Source organism: Podarcis gaigeae, assembly GCF_964106915.1.
Source record: "Podarcis gaigeae genome assembly, chromosome: 3".
NCBI classification, from domain to species: Eukaryota; Metazoa; Chordata; class Lepidosauria; order Squamata; family Lacertidae; genus Podarcis; species Podarcis gaigeae.
This window is the reverse complement of record NC_139680.1, coordinates 23,829,267-23,847,075: the sequence shown is the minus strand read 5'-3', so window position 1 is coordinate 23,847,075 and position 17,809 is coordinate 23,829,267.

Below are 17,809 nucleotides of genomic sequence, written 5' to 3'. Positions count from 1 at the left end.
TACAATATCACACAGAAAAAGTTGCCCTTTTAGACACAGGTTTTTGGCAAAGTATTCTGGAATCAAGGAGGAGCAAATTGGAAGAACTCCATGTGGTGCTGGCCGGAGGAGGTTAAACCAAAAGACCAGGAAACACGACCCAAGCTTGCTAAAGCTATGAGAGGAGAAATGAGAGACAATCTTGGGGTGTAATGTTCTGTACCTCCTCTATCGAAGGCTTCAGGTGTAAATAAGTGCAAATAAACCATATTTCTAAGACACTGCAGTCTTTGCTGTGCCTTGATTTTCCAACGGAAAACAGCCCTGGGTGAGCACATGAAACCCCTCTAGAATTTTGCTACTGGTTGACAGAGATAGGGGTGGCATGTACTATAACAAGACAAACCTGATTCAGGGGTAGTTTGGTTAAATTTAATACAGTATCTGCAAATTTCTACTTGCATCTTTTTTTAGTAGACAATATATAATGAGACCATTCTTCTTTTTGTTAAAATCTAATCCAACCAACTTTGTATAGCTGAAGATAATCAGTAAAAATTATTGGGAGGCGGTTACTATCATAGGTACCAGGAGAAGTTGGGAATATATTAAAGTGGCCTTCCTGCATAACAGTTTAATAACTCCCATTCTGTCACCTATTCTTTATAAACCCATATGACTGTATTTAATAGTGGAAGAGTTGCTAAGCTACTAGCTTTTAAATGCTGTTGATTGCAAAATGTCTTTAAATTTAAACAGCGAATAGTAGAATACAAAGGATAATGCACAGACTGAGATTTTCTTTCTTTCTTTCCAGAGAAGCAACTCTTGGGAGTTGTTTGTTCTTTTGCAAACCTGGTTATGACTTTCCTCAAAGCATGCAGGGTACTGTAGTTTGTGAAGATTGCTGGGAATTGTAGCTCTACACAGTTCCTAGGATTATTGGGGCGAAGTCATGTGGTTTAAATGTGTGTTTCGTATGACGCCTGTTGTTGTGCAGTGGCTAAGAATGGGATTCAGCCAAGTCCCAGTTTGAGCCCACCAAAGCCAGCATCCAAGTTCAGGGTAGCTGTGTAGTTGCCAAAGCCCAGTGCCCGGCTTGGAGGCTACAGTTTCTACTGACATAGAACGCTGCCATCTTGCAAGGTCTGTGCAAGGCCCTGGGCTTTTTCTGTTAGGTGTGGCAGCTGACAGCAGTTGAGCAGAAAATATGGCACAAAGCAGCAATTATATAGGGTCCTGCTGCCCTCCCTTCATCTAACTCCCTAGCTGTTTCCCTTGTTGCCTCTCTTATGTATTTATTTATTTCATAAAATTTATATACTTTATTCTGTGAACTGGCCTGAGATCTCATGATGAAGGGCAGTATATAAATCTAATAATGATAAATGTAATGGTTTTAACCTTTAAAGCCGTATACGGCCTAGGACCTTCATACCTACGGGACCACCTCTCCGGGTATGTCCCATGACGGACCTTACGGTCTTCAAATAAAAACATCTTGGAGATCCCGGACCACAGGGAGGTTAGGCTGGCCTCAACCAGAGCCAGGGCTTTTTTGGCCATGGCACTGATCTGGTGGAACGCTCTATCACAAGAGACTAGGGCCCTGCGGGACTTGACATCTTTCTACAGGGCCTGCAAGACAGAGCTGTTCCACCAGGCCTTTGGCCAGGGCACAGCCTGACTCCCTCTTTGGCAATCTTCACAGAACTCTAGCCCAATGGTTGCCATTAATCTGATTTTGATTTGATTTTAGAATGCATTTCAATTAACTGATTGTGATTTTATGTAAACTTTTACTTTATTGTTGTTAGCCGCTCTGAGCCTGGCTTCAGCTGGGGAGGGTGGGATATAAATAAATCTATTATTATTATTATTATTATTATTATTATTATTATTATTATTATTAAATACTGTTGGGTTGTAGAAAACCTTTTGTCAGAAACTCAGTGGCCACATATTTTGGAAAGGCTGCCGCCACTATACTTTCTGAATGCCCACACTTCTTTTACTAAAAAAGTCCTCATGAGAGGAATTGCCCTCTTCTTCTGCAGCATCTGAAAAGGCTGCTGAGTGAGGTAAACTGAAGAAAACCCCTGCAGCTTGCCCAAGAGAATTTCTCAGGCATTTTTGGACGCAATTTCATTTCTCATTGAGAATGATTAGGAAAAGCACCAGGAGAACGCTTTGGCACATGCTTAATTGAAAGCAAGGCCCCCAAACTTGACTATGAAGTACTTAAAATGGGCCTGAGTTAACATAGTCTGTGTAGGAGACATCTTCTGCTTCTTCATGCAATGCAACTCCCCTGCCCAGCTACATTTTCTAATATGTCCGCCGCCCCCGCCTCCCAATTTTCCTACACTCTCCAAATTGCCCTTTGAATTTATCCGGCTTCAAATAGGGTTCGACACAAGACCTTTGCAAAAAACAGAGCAGGGGGGGGTGGGAGGGGGGTTGTAATTGCTGGGCTGTGAGTGCTATTTCTCTCAGACATCTGCTTTAAACAGCTACTGAACTTAATTGGCTAACTCCGAGAATTCAAAGGACATGCTGGGAGTTCTGAGAGGATTTCACTTTTTGAAAATGTGGCTCAGGGGGAAAAAATGAAAAGAAATCAGGTGTATAGACATGAACAGGCAATATGCCCCTTCAGATCCCAACCATTACATGCAAATACAGTACGTTCCACTGAAGCACTGATTTTCTTTTTCTTTCCTAAGTTCAAACTCTGTTATAGCCATTTGCTTTTTTCTCCTTTTTATTTTAAAAATGACATTCATATCAACTTCTCTTCTTCCTTCTGAAGAGACCCCTATTACCACCAGTAAGGGCATGAAAAGACGAGTCAGTTTTCTCAACTTTAATCATGTCCTTCATTTGCCGTCTGCTCTAGAATATTTGGAATATGATGAAAACTTCACTGGCTTAATTTTGGTTTACTTTATTTTTGCGCTCATAGAGTAGCTCCATTATTATTATTATTATTATTTCATACTGCTGTGGTTAAAAACCCCAGAAACCTTTCATTTTCATGCATTCCTGACTCTCTTTGATAAACAGTGAAATACGAATGTTGGTTCCCATAATACCAGCACCATCTGTGACTGCATCACCCTTATGATCCCCTGCAGAACTTGTATAATCTCTCACTTACCACTTGATGCTGAACAGCAAAGGAAAGCGTTTCATCTCTTGCTGTTGGATCTTTCGCTGTGATGCCTGTGAGTAATCTTGAAGTAAAGAGGAGAGGAAAAAGCCTGCGACAGGTGGAGCTATGTGCAGGATCAAATAAGACCATCTACTTATTTGATGCCAAGAGACAAGCATCCCCACCATCAGCTACAAAAGGGTAATACTGTTAAGCACCCCTCACTTCCTCTAGCGGCAAGAAGCCCAGGAGCAACACTACTGGGTTTCCACTGGGTGAGAGAACTGTCAGGAGCTCATCCTACACTCGAGTAGGACCCTGGCAGAGACACATGCCCGACTGGCATGCTCTCTCCCTCCTGGTCTTTCGTTCAGGAGCTTCAAAAGCTTTCTTCTGCCCGAACATCATAGCGACAGATGCCAACAGACATCGTGTGCTGGTCCCGGGGAGAAGGTTACCGTTGGTGTGGTCAAAGTCTGGTCCTGGGTCATGAGTCTGGAAACAGTTCACAAAGAGTGAGGCGGGGTCCGAAGCAGGAAGCCGGGCGAGGATGGGAACTCTGGAAGGACAGTTCTGGGTCCGGGCAGAAGCAGTTATTCAACGACGTTGCTCCCGCAACCTGGGACTGACTGGCCTTTATCTTCTCTGAGGCCAGGGGCGGTCCCGGCCCCCAGGAGACCTCTCCTGGCCTTAAGGCGAGCACTCCTCCTGGGAGAAACCTGTTCCCTCCACCTCTCTGCCCTGAGCCTCTGCAGCTCAGGAGAGGCTGGAGGGTTACTGGACCCAGGGGGAGACTCACCTTCCCCTGACAGGGTTGGGAGAGGTGCACCTGTAGGCACTGTGTCCTCAATCACCTCCGGAGCCAGAGTGGAATCACCTAGTGCCTGCTCCTGAGGATCCAGCACAGGTGCAGGCGCTTCAGATCCAAGGCCCTGCCCCAGCTCAGCCGGCCCTGGAGGCGGGGACTCCTGTGCAGCCTGGGGTTCCTCTGGTTCAGCCTCTGAATCGGATTCCCAGGCCATCACACATTGGCACACTTAGGGATCCGCAGAGTGTTCGCAGTTTGCGTAACAGAACTCAGCAACTCAGCATTTTGGCTAATCTACTTTATTTACACACACGGAGCACTGCAACATGGCTCCCTCTCTCTCTAGCATCAGACAACAAAGAGAAAGAACAAAGGACAATAGTCCCACTTCACGGAACACAATAACACAAACATCCTGTTTCTGTCACTTCCCACTCTGTGGAGTCAACACATATACTGTTATGTGAAAGACAACAATCCCATGACTTCAATCGTGGAGCAGGAATTCTAACAAGAACATCACCCCTTTGTTATATCTATTTGTCTACAAATATATAAGCAGAACATACTGGAAACAGACTCCTGCAGCATGCAGCAGTACTGATAATACACTAGTACCTCAGGTTAAGTACTTAATTTGTTCTGGAGGTCCATTCTTAACCTGAAACTGTTCTTAACCTGAAGCACCACTTTAGCTAATGGGGCCTCCCACTGCCGCTGTGCTGCCAGAGCACAATTTCTGTTCTCATCCTGAAGCAAAGTTCTTGACCCGAGGTAATATTTCTGGGTTACTGGAGTCTGTAACCTGAAGTGTATGTAACCCGAGGTGCCACTGTTTTGCATTGTATTCCACACAAGATCAACTGCATGGACACTTGCATGGTGTTTCCAATCCAGCTCAACTCCAGCTCCAAGCTTCCTTCCTTAGGAGGACCAAGCTCCACTGGGAATGGAGATGAACTTTCAACACTGAACTAAAGTGCACAAGGATGGGAAAGAAATCGTCTCGCATTTGACAGCTGAAGTGAAGGGGTGGGGTGGGGAGAGGGAATGTAATTTCATTTTTCAGAGCCTGCACATTAGATGCAAAGGTGCATGTTGTGTATATTTATTGAATGAAGAGGCCTAATAGATTTTTCTTTGCTGGATCTAAGCAGAAAATATCAAGAGGTTTTGCATCCTCCACTCCTTTTCTTCTCAGGGAAAAACCCCCACTACAGCAGTATCTTGGTTCTCAAACACCTTAGGACTCAAACAACTTGGAACCTAAACACTGCGAACCCGGAAGTAAGTGTTCCAGTTTGTGAACACTGCTTCCTTTTTCCGGAAGCAGAACGTGCACTGTTTTGAGTGCCACACTTCCGTTTTGAGTGTTCTGCTGAGGTCTGTCTGTTTTTGGTGTTTATTTTGCATTTTTGTTTCTGCAGCTCTTTTTGTTTTGTTTTTGTGACTGTGTGGAACCCAGTTCAGCTACTGATTGATTGATTGTGTGACTGCAGTACATTGCTTATTGCTTTCATTTTATGGATCAGTGGTCTCGTTAGATAGTAAAATTTGTCTTAAGTTGCTGTTTTAGGGGTTGTTTTTAAAAGTCTGGGACAGATTAATCCATTTTGCATTGCTTTCTATGGGAAAGCGTGCCTTGGTTTTGGAACGCTTTGGTTTTGGAATGGACTTCCAGAACGGATTAAGTTTGAGAACCAAGGTACCACTGTACAAGGGCCAGCTGCAAATAGTACCCATCAATCTATTAAAAATTATGAAAACTATATCCAGGATTGGGAGGGATGAGGTTATGCATATTCATAAGAAAGCAACTTGTGTATAAGTCAGAAAACAAATGCTTAATTAGTGTGGATGTTTATTCACCACAGGATTTGCCCTGTATGTCCAGTGTCTTGGAAGCAGCCTGATCTGTTTCAAATCTGCTGTGTGTCATTCTGATTTGATTTGTTATCCATCTGATCTGTTCAATTTGAAGCGCTGATTTGCTCCCATTGACTATAATGGGGAATCCAGAAATAGCTGTAACTTTTTTCATTTTCAAATAAGTGAGTGACATTTGCCCCTGCAGAGGGGATTAAATGGGCCCCTGCAGAAGGGATTAAGCCTGCAAAATTTCAGATAGATTCATCCAGGGGTTTTCATGCAAGGATTTTTTTTAAAAAAATTGAAAGCTCTCTTGATTCCCCCCCCCCCGCCTGGTTTGGATGTAAATTACAGTCGTGGTCACTCTTTCTTAGGGAATGTAGTCTGCCCGATTTCAGAATGATAGGTGCAGCAGTTCACTTCCAGTGCAGACGTTAGCATTTTGGAAGGGGTGAGGCAGAAATTGCATTCTCTCCCCCAGAGTTGTTGTTTTTTTGGGGGGGAGGTGTCAACCAGCTTGGAAACTGAGGATATGAGGAAGGTGCCTTTGTACAACAGACCTGCCAAACCTCAGACGGTTTGGTATACAGTGGTACCTCTGGTTATGTACTTAATTCGTTCTGGAAGTAAATTCTGTTAAAGGAACCCTGGGGCTTGCCACGATTTTGCCCAATCCCTGAAATGGGACCAGGGCCGGCAAGCCTTTGGGAGCTGTTTGGGGGAGCTGGTTGGGTGAGCGGTGAGGGACTGTCGCTCAGCTCAACTGATCCCCAACATTGTTTTCCCTTCACTGGCTTCCGATGGAGTTCGGATAGTCAGTTCTGTCCCAGACGGGAGGACAGATAGTCATAACCAACGCCTAAGCAACCACTCACAGATTATGTATTTTAATAAAGCTGTGGCCAAAATAGTGCCAAAAACCTTTTAAAACAAATTACGTGTGATTTGTGAATTATTTGAGGGGTGTCTTGGGGACCTCCACACGCAAAGAGGATTTAGTGGAAATCAAGTGATCTCCTCTTGTGCAGATGGAGGTGTCTTTCTGCTCCTGCAAGATCCCTTCGGATCTTACAAACCTTTAAAGCCCAAATCCAGCCCACATCTCTCTGTATTCAGTTACCCCTTTACTATAGTTCCAGAACACTCTTTATTTTACCTTCCCTCTGTGCATCTCCTCCTCCTTTCTGATTTCCATTCTCCGAGGCTCACTGGCATCATTTCTACACGAAGTGCTTCTGACAGCATCCAGTTTTAATGTGTCAATTTTCAGGGAGTGTCAAGATCCAGCACATATTGTATAGATTTCTGTAGATCCTCTGGCGTTATTACATTCATTTGAAATAAGAATGCATGGCTTATGAGCAAAGTGTACTCTTTCTGTTCCCAATTTCAAAAGTAATTACTTTCTCGACCTGAATCAGTCACTGGAACTACCATTTACCTCTAGTAACTTCCTGCCTGGGTGCTAATAAGGGATCATCACACAGAACAGACCATACAGCCACGCTGACATGCTGATGAGACTGTGTGCTGGACTCGTGAGGTATGAAACCTGTTTCTTTATTTCTGCATTTATTTCCATTTGGCATTGCATGTTATTGGAACAAATGCCAGCAGAACTAAAGGTGTATCTTTTTATTTTTATTTTGCAAAACAGATCCGCATCATTTTCACACATTGCCTTGTCTGCATTGTCTGGGTTGCATATCGTGTCTGGACAGCTGTAGCAACGCATCCCTCCATTGCTATCGCCCATTTCTGCTAAAATACGCATCAGTGCATCCATCCAGTTGACACTGTCTGTTGATCTGATTCCAGCATTTTCAAATCAGCCGCATTCAACGCTCCTATATGTTTGACTTATTGAAGCTGAGTTGAGTTTAGCTCTTCATTTACTGTGATTCGCTTTTTGTTTTTTGTTTGTGTTTAAAATTAATTCTGTGATGTTTTTCCAGGCAAAGCCCACCCAAAGCAAATTGCAACAGTAAAAACAAAAACTAGCCCCCCCCAAAAAAGATAAAGTGATAAACAAATTCAAAGCCTCTATAACATAAGACTGCAGCATCAATACAGCAAATGGGATAAAAAAAATACTTGGGAAAAGGCCAATGGAAATAATTTGGTCTTTAAGGGCTTCAGAAAACCCCAGAGTGAAGTTGCCTGCCATTCACCCACCTTTTGGACCCAGCAGGTAGACATACCAAGAAGATGTCCGGTTTAGATCTCAGAAGATGGCAGGATGGCAGAGGTGCAGGTAGTCCAACAAAACAAACAAACAGCCTTTAAATCAGGTCCAGAAAAGCACCCATAGCTGCTGTGGCTGGAATAATAATAATAATTCAATAATTATTATTCTGGTTGCCCAGAATACGCAGAGAAATTAAAAGAGCAGAGGAGATATTGGTTGCACACAAGACCTACTGGGAAGACATACTGGGAAGAGTTGCTGAGATCACTAGGCCTGAGCTGTTTGGGTTTCTTTGAATAAAGAATTAACTTCACTGAAACAGTGGTTGTTGTTTTTTTATTCCTGATCTTAACCTAACTCTGGTTCCTGACAGTGAACTGCTCAACAGCCTTATTCTTAGCATCAGTTTTAGTGTATAACTGTTGCTTGTCATGATGAGGTTACAAAGTACAGTCGTACCTTGGAAATCAAACAGCTTAGTTCCAGAACATTTTGGCTCCCGAACGTCGCAAACCCAGAAGTGTCCGATCCAGTTTGCAAACTATTTTTGGAAGCTGAATGTCTGACAGTGCTTCCGCTGCTTCTGATTCCCTGCAGGAACTTCCTGCAGCCAATCAGAAGTTGTGCTTTGGATTTTGAATGTATTGGAAGTTGGACGGACTTCCGGAACGGATTTCCGTTCGACTTCCAGGGTACGACTGTAATATATATCACCAGAAAGAAAAACCATGTCTTGATGCGCTGATAAATACTTAAAATATTTGTGTAATTATGTTGATAGAAACCATGTGAAAATATCGTGTTCATATCCTATAGTATTGCACATGTTTGTTATATAGAAAGCCCCGCCTAAAGACCTTTTGGCTGAAATGAGTTGGGTGTCTAGAGAATATTTATTAGCATCCCTCTTTGGGGCCTTCATTGGCAGTGGTGTGTGTGTGTGTGCTTCCTTGTTTTGTGTGTGAATACAATATGCCACGCACAAGGTAAAGGTAAAGGGACCCCTGACAATTAGGTCCAGTCGTGACCGACTCTGGGGTTGCGGCGCTCATCTCGCTTTATTGGCTGAGGGAGCTGGCGTTTGTCCGCAGACAGCTTCCGGGTCATGTGGCCAGCATTACTAAGCTGCTTCTAGCAAACCAGAGCAGCACACGGAAATGCCATTTACCTTCCCGCTGGAGCGGTACCTATTTATCTACTCGCACTTTGTGCTTTCGAACTGCTAGGTTGGCAGGAGCTGGGACTGAACAACGGGAGCTCACCCCGTCGCAGGGATTTGAACCATCGACCTTCTGATCGGCAAGTCCTAGGCTCTGTGGTTTAACCCACAGCGCCACGCATAAAGGGGACAACAAAACTTTCTGTCCAAAACACTGGAGGGCTGCTGCCTCCACGGTGGGTGGGGCAGAGGCAAAATTGGGTGAAGCATCAAGTGTCATTTTTACCTTTGTATAGTCTACACACACACCTCTCTAGCCCCCATTCAGGCAAGAAAGAGGCAGAATCAGAGTTCCAAGGGCACACTCCAGTCAATCAAAAACAGTCAAGGAACATACAAATTTGATGAAGGGTGTGATCTGGGGAGAGGAGTGTGTCTGGCTGAGAAGGAGGTATGGTCTGAGGAGACTCCTGTGGGCTAAACAGAGAGGGCTGGAGGGCCACATATTATAGCCTAGGCACATGGTAACAGTCAGGACCGTCTTTAGCACATACGCCGCCGGGGTGCAAAGATCTGTCCAGTGCCCCCAAATTAACTTTTATTTAGCTTTTTGGGGGAAGTCAGTAGCCAAAGTTGTTAACCTTTTTACTCACCTGTAACAATGACGCAGCGGAAAACCCTGCTTTTGTTTCCTGACTCGTCGGGAATACTCGTTTGCTCCATTGCTTTTCACTGCCGCCGATCGAGAGGGACCGGTATAGAGTAGGTATACATTTGGCGCCCACCAGAATTCAGTGCCCGGGTGCCCTGCGCCCCTTGCACCCCCTGAGTAAAGACGGCCCTGGTATCAGTTGTAATAGTATGGTAATATTACCCTTTTGCATTTGGAAGCACTTTTTATTAAAAGGGTTGCGTCTAAAAGTGGCAAAAATGCTCATTTCTCCAGCTGAATGAAGTGGCTGTGTTGTCAAAAGTGCCCAGCATTTAATTAAATAGCTTTCTGAGAGCATAGTCCTTTCGAAAACTTTGACTTTTTTCCCTGTTCTAACCACTTCGAAAGGGCTAATATTATTCATATGATCTTTGCTACCTATGAATAAATAATCATATATGTGTGTGTATATATAAATATAGCAGCACTATGAGCTTTTGACCTCTGTCCACGATACATGAAACAGTACAGCATCAGCAGGTTTCCTGTAGAAACTGTGGATGTAATTCACTTGATGATCATGGGGAGAAGTTGTCCAAATCTTGCCATGTTTAAGGCAATAACGGTCACTTCACATCAGGCAAGATGACATTGTCACTTACATATTTATAGGGATCTTCTTGAGCATGCATAGTAAATGGAGAATTCCTGCTAAAATTAAAATTATATTACAACATCTGACATCTTAAAACTTTCCCACAAGAAGCTATATTTTGAAAGTTCTTAAGTAAAAAATAATGAGGCTTAGTCTTGGCCCAAACCACATACACCTGTCAATCAGCTGAGGGCTGGTTCAAGGATTTAATGCTTTGTTTGCCAGCTCACGCACACACACAGCCAAAGTTAGCAGCCTCGTGTTTCTCCCCCATGCAGCCAATGCTTCCATAATACTTTAAAAAAAATAAAAATGGCCCCATCAGATGATTGGGAGAGAAAAAAACTGTGTGCGGGTTTGTTTTTTTTAAGCATTGGCTGCATGGGGGAGGGGGAAAAAACTAAAACAGGAATGCTAGGCTGCTTGAAAGCCCTTTTGCAAAGTGCCTTCAGATACCTACCCCACACTTCTGTTTGAGACTCTGGAACCAAACTCAGAGCAAGCAATGCAATTCTTATCCCTCAGAGAAACAAGGCAAAGCATTACCGCCTAAGCCCTAAAAGTGTGCTAAACATTAAAATGCAAACATTTTACTTCTCTTTTCTATTTTGGAACGTGTTTGTCAGTGTGTGGGCTGAAGTCAAGAGGTCATAATCACTGTTGTTTGTGTGTCAAAATCCTAAATGCTAATACAGACATTTTACACTCCAAATATCAAAAAGCATTCAAAAGAGTGTTGTTGATGAACAACCTTAATCATCTGTACATTATATTTTTATGATTCTGCCCTTTCCCATCTCTCTGTAATAAGCACATTAGTGGGGGGCGGGGGGCGGGGGCAGGAACGGACCATAATGGCATAAAAATAAAAAGATTGCTAAATGACCACTAGGCGCTCCTTGTTTATATGAAAAAGGACTGTAAGATAGGGATTTTAATCACCAATCAGAGTAGTTACTATTTTTACTTCTTTTGCAATGGAAAGTTATAAAAACAGAGCAAGAGAGATGGATTTAATTTCAAGTTCTCTTCTTTGTGAGTTTAAACTGAAGTACATTCCACTCGTGTCAAAATAATTAAGGTTGTGACCTGAAATTTTAATACAGGTCTCAACCAGCAGTTTCCTATAATTTAACTTTGTAAGTAAATTCATGGCTGAAACCTTATACTGGTTTACCTGAAGTTCTGGCTTCTCAGTGGATATTATAGGATGGTGCTGTAAGATCCAGAAGATATTTCATGCTCATCAAAATAGTATTTCACCACACATTTTAGAATAGCAACTAACTACCAAAGGATTTTTAAAAGGCTTTTCACACAAGAATCACATATTATACACAAGATATGAGTGACAATTTTGTTCTAGTAGTGAATCTGACCAGTAGCTGTTTAGTTAACCTTAAACTCCCCTTTCCAGCACTTTCAAAAGAATGGGTTACTTTTTAATAGAATGCCACCTCAGAATTTCCTCGCTTTCATCCTTCTTTCTTTCTTTCTTTCTTTCTAAAAAGGAAAAATAGTTTGTAAGGATTTTAGCTGGAGTCTTCAGCAACAATCTTTCAACCTGTGTTAGGTTCAATACACTCCCCCCCTTTAAACCTAGGATTAGAGTAATATGCTTTGGAAGAAGAAATATGGCTTCAGTTAAGAGCTGGATTTACACTGAGCTGGATTTACACTGATGCCTACCCAGACACGTAAAGAAAAATGTAAGCATACATTGTATTTAAAAGTAAAATAGCTGTGGACTGAAGTCAGCATGTACTGTGTTCACCAGAACCTAATGCTCCATGGGAATGCTGCTCAAGGAATGAGGTCAAAAGCGGATGTCACAAATAAATGATATTTAAAGAATTCCAGAGCTGTCCAGCTCTGCAACTGCAAGAGGGATGTGCTTGTAAAAAACAGAGTTGGTATCTGCTTTCCCATGAGCCTCTCCATGCTAGCTAATATATATTTCAAGATCTTACTAGTATTAAAGTGCATTGCCAACCAAAGGCCTCAGGCAGTGGTGGCCAAACTTGACCCTCCACCTGTTTTGGACTACAGTTCCCATCATCCCTGACCACTGGTCCTGTTAGCTAGGGATGATGGGAGTTGTAGTCCCAAAACAGCTGGAGGGCAAAGTTTGGCCACCACTGGACTCTCAGGGGAAGTGTTTCACAAGGAGCACTGTTGAGAGAAGACCGTGTACTTAGTGCCCACCAGTTTTAGCTGAGTCTCAAGAAGGCTCATATTGGCACAGTTGGACCTTCAGCTAATCTAGCCCCCAAATAGAGCAGCATTTCACAAACTTGGAACTCCAGCTGTTTTTGGACTACACTTCCCGTCATCCTCAACCACTGGTCCTGCTAACGAGGGATGATGGGAGTTGTAGTCCCAAAACAGCCAGAGACTCAAGTTTCGGAAACCTCTGAGTTAGAGCTTTAAGAACCAAGCAGTTTGAATTGGAAGCACACTGCCAACCAACGCCACTGCTACCGAATTGGTGTATTACTGTCACCAGTGCTGACAGGGAATTGCCGTGCCCCCACAGATCAAGAAGAGGCCGGAGGCTTGGAATACACTTGACTTTTTATTCACAGAAAGTAACACAGCGAGGTCTCCCCCAGCTTCACTCCTTCAGCTTGGAAATTGCAGGAATCTGAGCTCCTTTCCCCTCTAGTCTCTTACTCTGGAACCCTCCCCGACAGACAGAGACTGCGATGTGGGGGTGAGCTCCTCCTCTGGATCTGACTCACTCATTGTTCGGTGAGACATGGGGCTCTCCTAGAGCGGGGTGTGAGAGAAGGAGAAGCCAGCAGGACTGAGAGTGTCCTGCTGCAGGATGGCAAGTGTACCCTCTGATTCCTCCCTGTCTGTGTCTGTGCTCACACAGAGATGTTCAACCTCCAACCCTGCCCTGGAAGGCCCTTCTTCCTCTGAGCCTCCTTGATCACTACACCCTTCCAGCACCTCCCAACTTGACCGTTCCTCATTGTATGTGCTGGGCCCATGGGTAACCCATGAAACGCGGTCCAGGAGCAGACCAGAATCTGGAGGTTCTGCTAGGAGTCAGTCTGACAGGGCCAAGGCAGGATACAAGGCAGGAAACCAGGCAAGGACAGGCACAGGGTCTCAGGCAGGATCTAGCATACAGCAATGTTGCTCCCGCAACCTGATCCCCCAGTGACTCACCTCTCAGTTTCGACCGAAGGCGAGCACTCCTCCTGCGAGTACTCAGGTCTCTCCTTCTCTTAGACTTTAGTCTCTGCAGCTCGGGAGACGTCGGTGGGTTACTAGACCCAGGGGCCGCCTCAGCCTCCCCTGACCCAACTGGTAGTGGAGCAGCTGTAAGTGGTGGCCCAGCTGAAGGCAACGAGGTAATCCCCGCATCTGGAGCCAGGGCAGGCTCAGGCCCCTGACTCGGCCCAGCTGGTGTTTGTTGCAAAGGATCCGGTGCAGACTGAGACTCCTCTGGTTCCGAGTCCGAGCCTGAGTCCCAAGCCATCACATTGTACCACCACCAGGACCCAGGGTCCTCATCTTCTTCATCTTCCCTGGGGAGCTCCTGGGTGAGAGGCTCCCACAACTCCTCCTCATCCAGCCAGTCCCTGGCAAGTACCTTCTGACCATCTGGACCTAGCAAGCACATGAAAGCATCAGCTGCCATTTTCCAGTTTTCATCAAAGGGAGCTTCACAAAGACTGTGTCATAATAATCTAACCTTGGTGTGACTAGTACAGGCATGGCCAAGGCTGTGGGTAGGTAGGGTCAGCATGCTGGAGGTTGACGCACCAACCTAAGCTGATGAAAGGCACTCCAGGCCACTGCCACCACTTGTATTTCCACAGAAGAACCCTCAGACTGCTAACTTGGTCTTTTGAGGAGAGTGCAATGTCATCTAGTCAAAAGTAAATGAGTCTATCAAAGTTCTTCTTTTCCAACAGAAGAGTTATGAAATTCTGTTCCATTGAAATAAATGCTTTATTTTGATTGGATCTTGCCCTGTGTGAATATATAATGAAGGGAAGGGCATGGATACATAAGTCTTGTGTAATCCAGCTTGAAAAGTTATCATTACCTAGATGCATGATTGGTTCTTTTTTTAAAAAAAAATCACATTATATTATACTTCTGAAAGTTATCTTAAAAATCAGCTATAGAGTTGATAGGTGAACTGTACAACATGAATTTTCTTCTATTAGTATTTGACATGAGTCACCTTTCATAGTCATTGATTTGTTCTTGAATTCTTGGAAAAGGGAAATGGAATAATTGATTTACCATCTATACTTTAAAATAACAGCTGCCTGCCGCTTCCTAATTTTAACTCTTAAACAACCATCATTTTCTTCCACGTCTTTTTCACATAATATTTCTCCCTCAATTTTCTAAGAATTTCATCACCTCAATGAATACCCCCCCCCCAAAAAAAAAAATTCCATTCTGGAAGAGTATGACTAAAGATAAACGTGGAATTTGGGATGATAATGTGACTCAGGAGTGAGGAACTTCTGGCTCATTAGGCCAATTCATGCTCTCTAAGTGCACCTCTCTGGCCACAGGACTTTCCACACCCCTCTATGTTTCTGCTCTGCATCATTCTTGAGTATTTTTGCTTGTCCGAGATGTGTGTAGACGAAGGATGTGTGTGTTGTGAGTGGAGAAAGTAACCAGTGGCTTTTGTGTATCTGGAATGTAGACTACCGCACAAAGGAAAGATTCACATCAATTGATTCTTCCCCAGATTCTTTTGTTCTGTGGTTCCATCAACAACTGGCATGCACCCCTTGATAGGTGTCCCTCGGGATGAAGAGAGGTTCCCCACACATAGTGCAATCCCTCTAATGGTAAATACATTTTTGTTGCACATTTTTATATTCTGTTTTCACCTTAAATGCAAGCCATTTGCGTGTAAAGGTTATAAAAAGAAAGCTTGATAATTCAGTGAAAGTTCGGCACTGATGAACTGGCTGAATGAAGGAGCAGAGGTGGAGTCCGCCTAACTAAGAGCATTACCCCCCCCCCCCAAAAAAAAAGCGTAAAGGGAGAGGATTTGGATCCTGGATCTTGGCAGTGGGAAACCAGCCACATCCCAGAGGAGGGGGAGAGCTGGGAAGTACTGGAGGCTGGGAGCTTGGAGGATAGTGAAGAGGAGCAAACAGGCACAGGGCAGAGACAGGCCACCCTGACAGCTTCTCAGCTGTCAGCCTGCAACCCCCTACCCCCCCCCCCCCGAGAACAAGCTGTTTATTGCATGTTACTGAGCAGAAAGCAAGGCAGAAGCAGAGAGGATCCCTTGGGCTCACCATAGACAGAGGGAGGGACCTGACATGGATGGATAGGAGGGAGTGAAGGGGAAGCTACAAGCCAGTCCAGGCAACTGCTTCATCTAGACAGGAGCAACCTTAGAAGTCTCTGTGTGTTCTCTGTTCTGCTTCCTTAATCAAGAAACTAACTGTAAGTTAGACGGTGTTTCACTGTCTTTCTCTGATTTGCGAATGACCTGTTCTCCTTGTTGGCTTCCTGTCATTAAATAGATAAACCTCAGGTGCTTAACTTAAAATTGCAATGAATGGAAGTTAAAATATATATATTCTATTGGGCTGCAGTGCTCGCTCTCCAGGTTCAAGGCTAACTAAAAGCAAAACTGACTATAATTTTAAAGAAGTTGCTTTAAAGAAGTTGTTTAAAGAAGTAGAATTCTACTTAAGTAGAACAAGTAGAATTATTGTCTCCCCAGCTGACTCTGTGCTGCATTTTTGTGTATGAATAATTGCCTAGTCTTCTCCTTGTACTGAAACATGCCAATAAAAGTGGTGGTGTTTTTATCTGTTGCTGTTGCTCAATAAGTGATTTCCCCATTGTGCAATCATATGATTCCATTTGCCACTCTTAAGTTTCAATCAATAAAATTCTCTCAGGTTCCAGTCCCTCTTGTGCTAAATACAAAAGAGCCTAAGGACATGGGCTTTTATTCGCAGCTGGCTTGACTGCACATTCATTTACAGACGGATCTTTTCATCATTGACTGCATATTAGAAGAGTCATGCCACAAAGGCAGTGTGAAAATAAATAAAGGTAGCCAAGGGAAATGATCCACCTAGCGCTGCGAGGGAAATGGTTGCCATAGAGATGCATCCAGTAAACCAAAGATGGAGAACTTGTGGTCCTCCAGATATTGTGGGACTATGATGTTCACCATGCCTGACCATTAGCCTTGTTGATTGGGGCTGATGGGAACTGGTCCTCAACAACATCCGGAAGGCCACAGGTTCCCCATTCCTGTGATAATCCCTTGTGACAATGTATACAGTGGAACATAGAAAGCTTCCTTATCAGGCCATCTAGCTTGGTATCATCTAAACCAGTGTTTCCCAAACTTCGGTCTCCAGCTGCTTTTGTACTACAATTCCCAGCATCTCTGACACCTGGTCTTGCTAGCTAGGGATAATGGGAGTTGTAGTCAAAAACAGCTGGAGACCCAAATTTGGGAAACAATGATCTAAACTGCAACCAGCTCTCCAGGTGTCCAGGCAGAAGACCTTCTGAGCAATAGGTAGGTCTTCCCCAATCTGTTAGAATGCAAATTTTGGCAATGTGTCATGGATAGGTGCTGCTTCTTTTTCAGGATTTTGTGAAATTCCCCGCGGCCGCTCCAATTGTTGAGCAGTAATTTCTTTGGACACTGCAACACACAAGTGTTGAAAAGCCTTTAAAAATGTTCTGTCTTCAGGACTGTTGATGAATGTCTCAAAAGTGGAAAGTAATCCAATTCAAAGTTTCATTTTTTTTATATTTCTCACTCAATCTAACATATAATTGCATCAGGTTCTGAAACCCATTCTGTGCCGTGAGGGACGAAAAGAAGCAAATTGATTCTGGTTGGCGAATAAGAAACAACTGGGAGAGCTTGAGGATGCCATGTGAAGCAACTCCCCCCCTCCCCACCAAATGTCATCTGGTAAATTTTTTTAAAATAAAACTGTAATTACTCTGACAATGTCACAAAAAGAGCTGTGGGCTGTCAAGAAAATGCTGTTCACTACAAGTTGTAATTGATTGCAGAAACACCATACATCTCAGTAACAGCTTATTGACTCTTTTACGGACTTGAGATAAAGAGTATTACGGAGGCTTAAAGAAACAATGGCTATATGGACCCAACATGCTGAAGTGTGTACATTATCCTTCATGCACAGTGCTATCACTGTCTTAAAGATTTACTCATTTTAAAAGATGCTATCTGTATTCATTCAGTGTGGCATTTTCTATTTGGCAAAAATGATGTATGCCTGCAAGGGACTATTTCTCCTGCAAAGAAAACATTATCTGGAGAATGCCACTGAGCTTCCTAGAGATA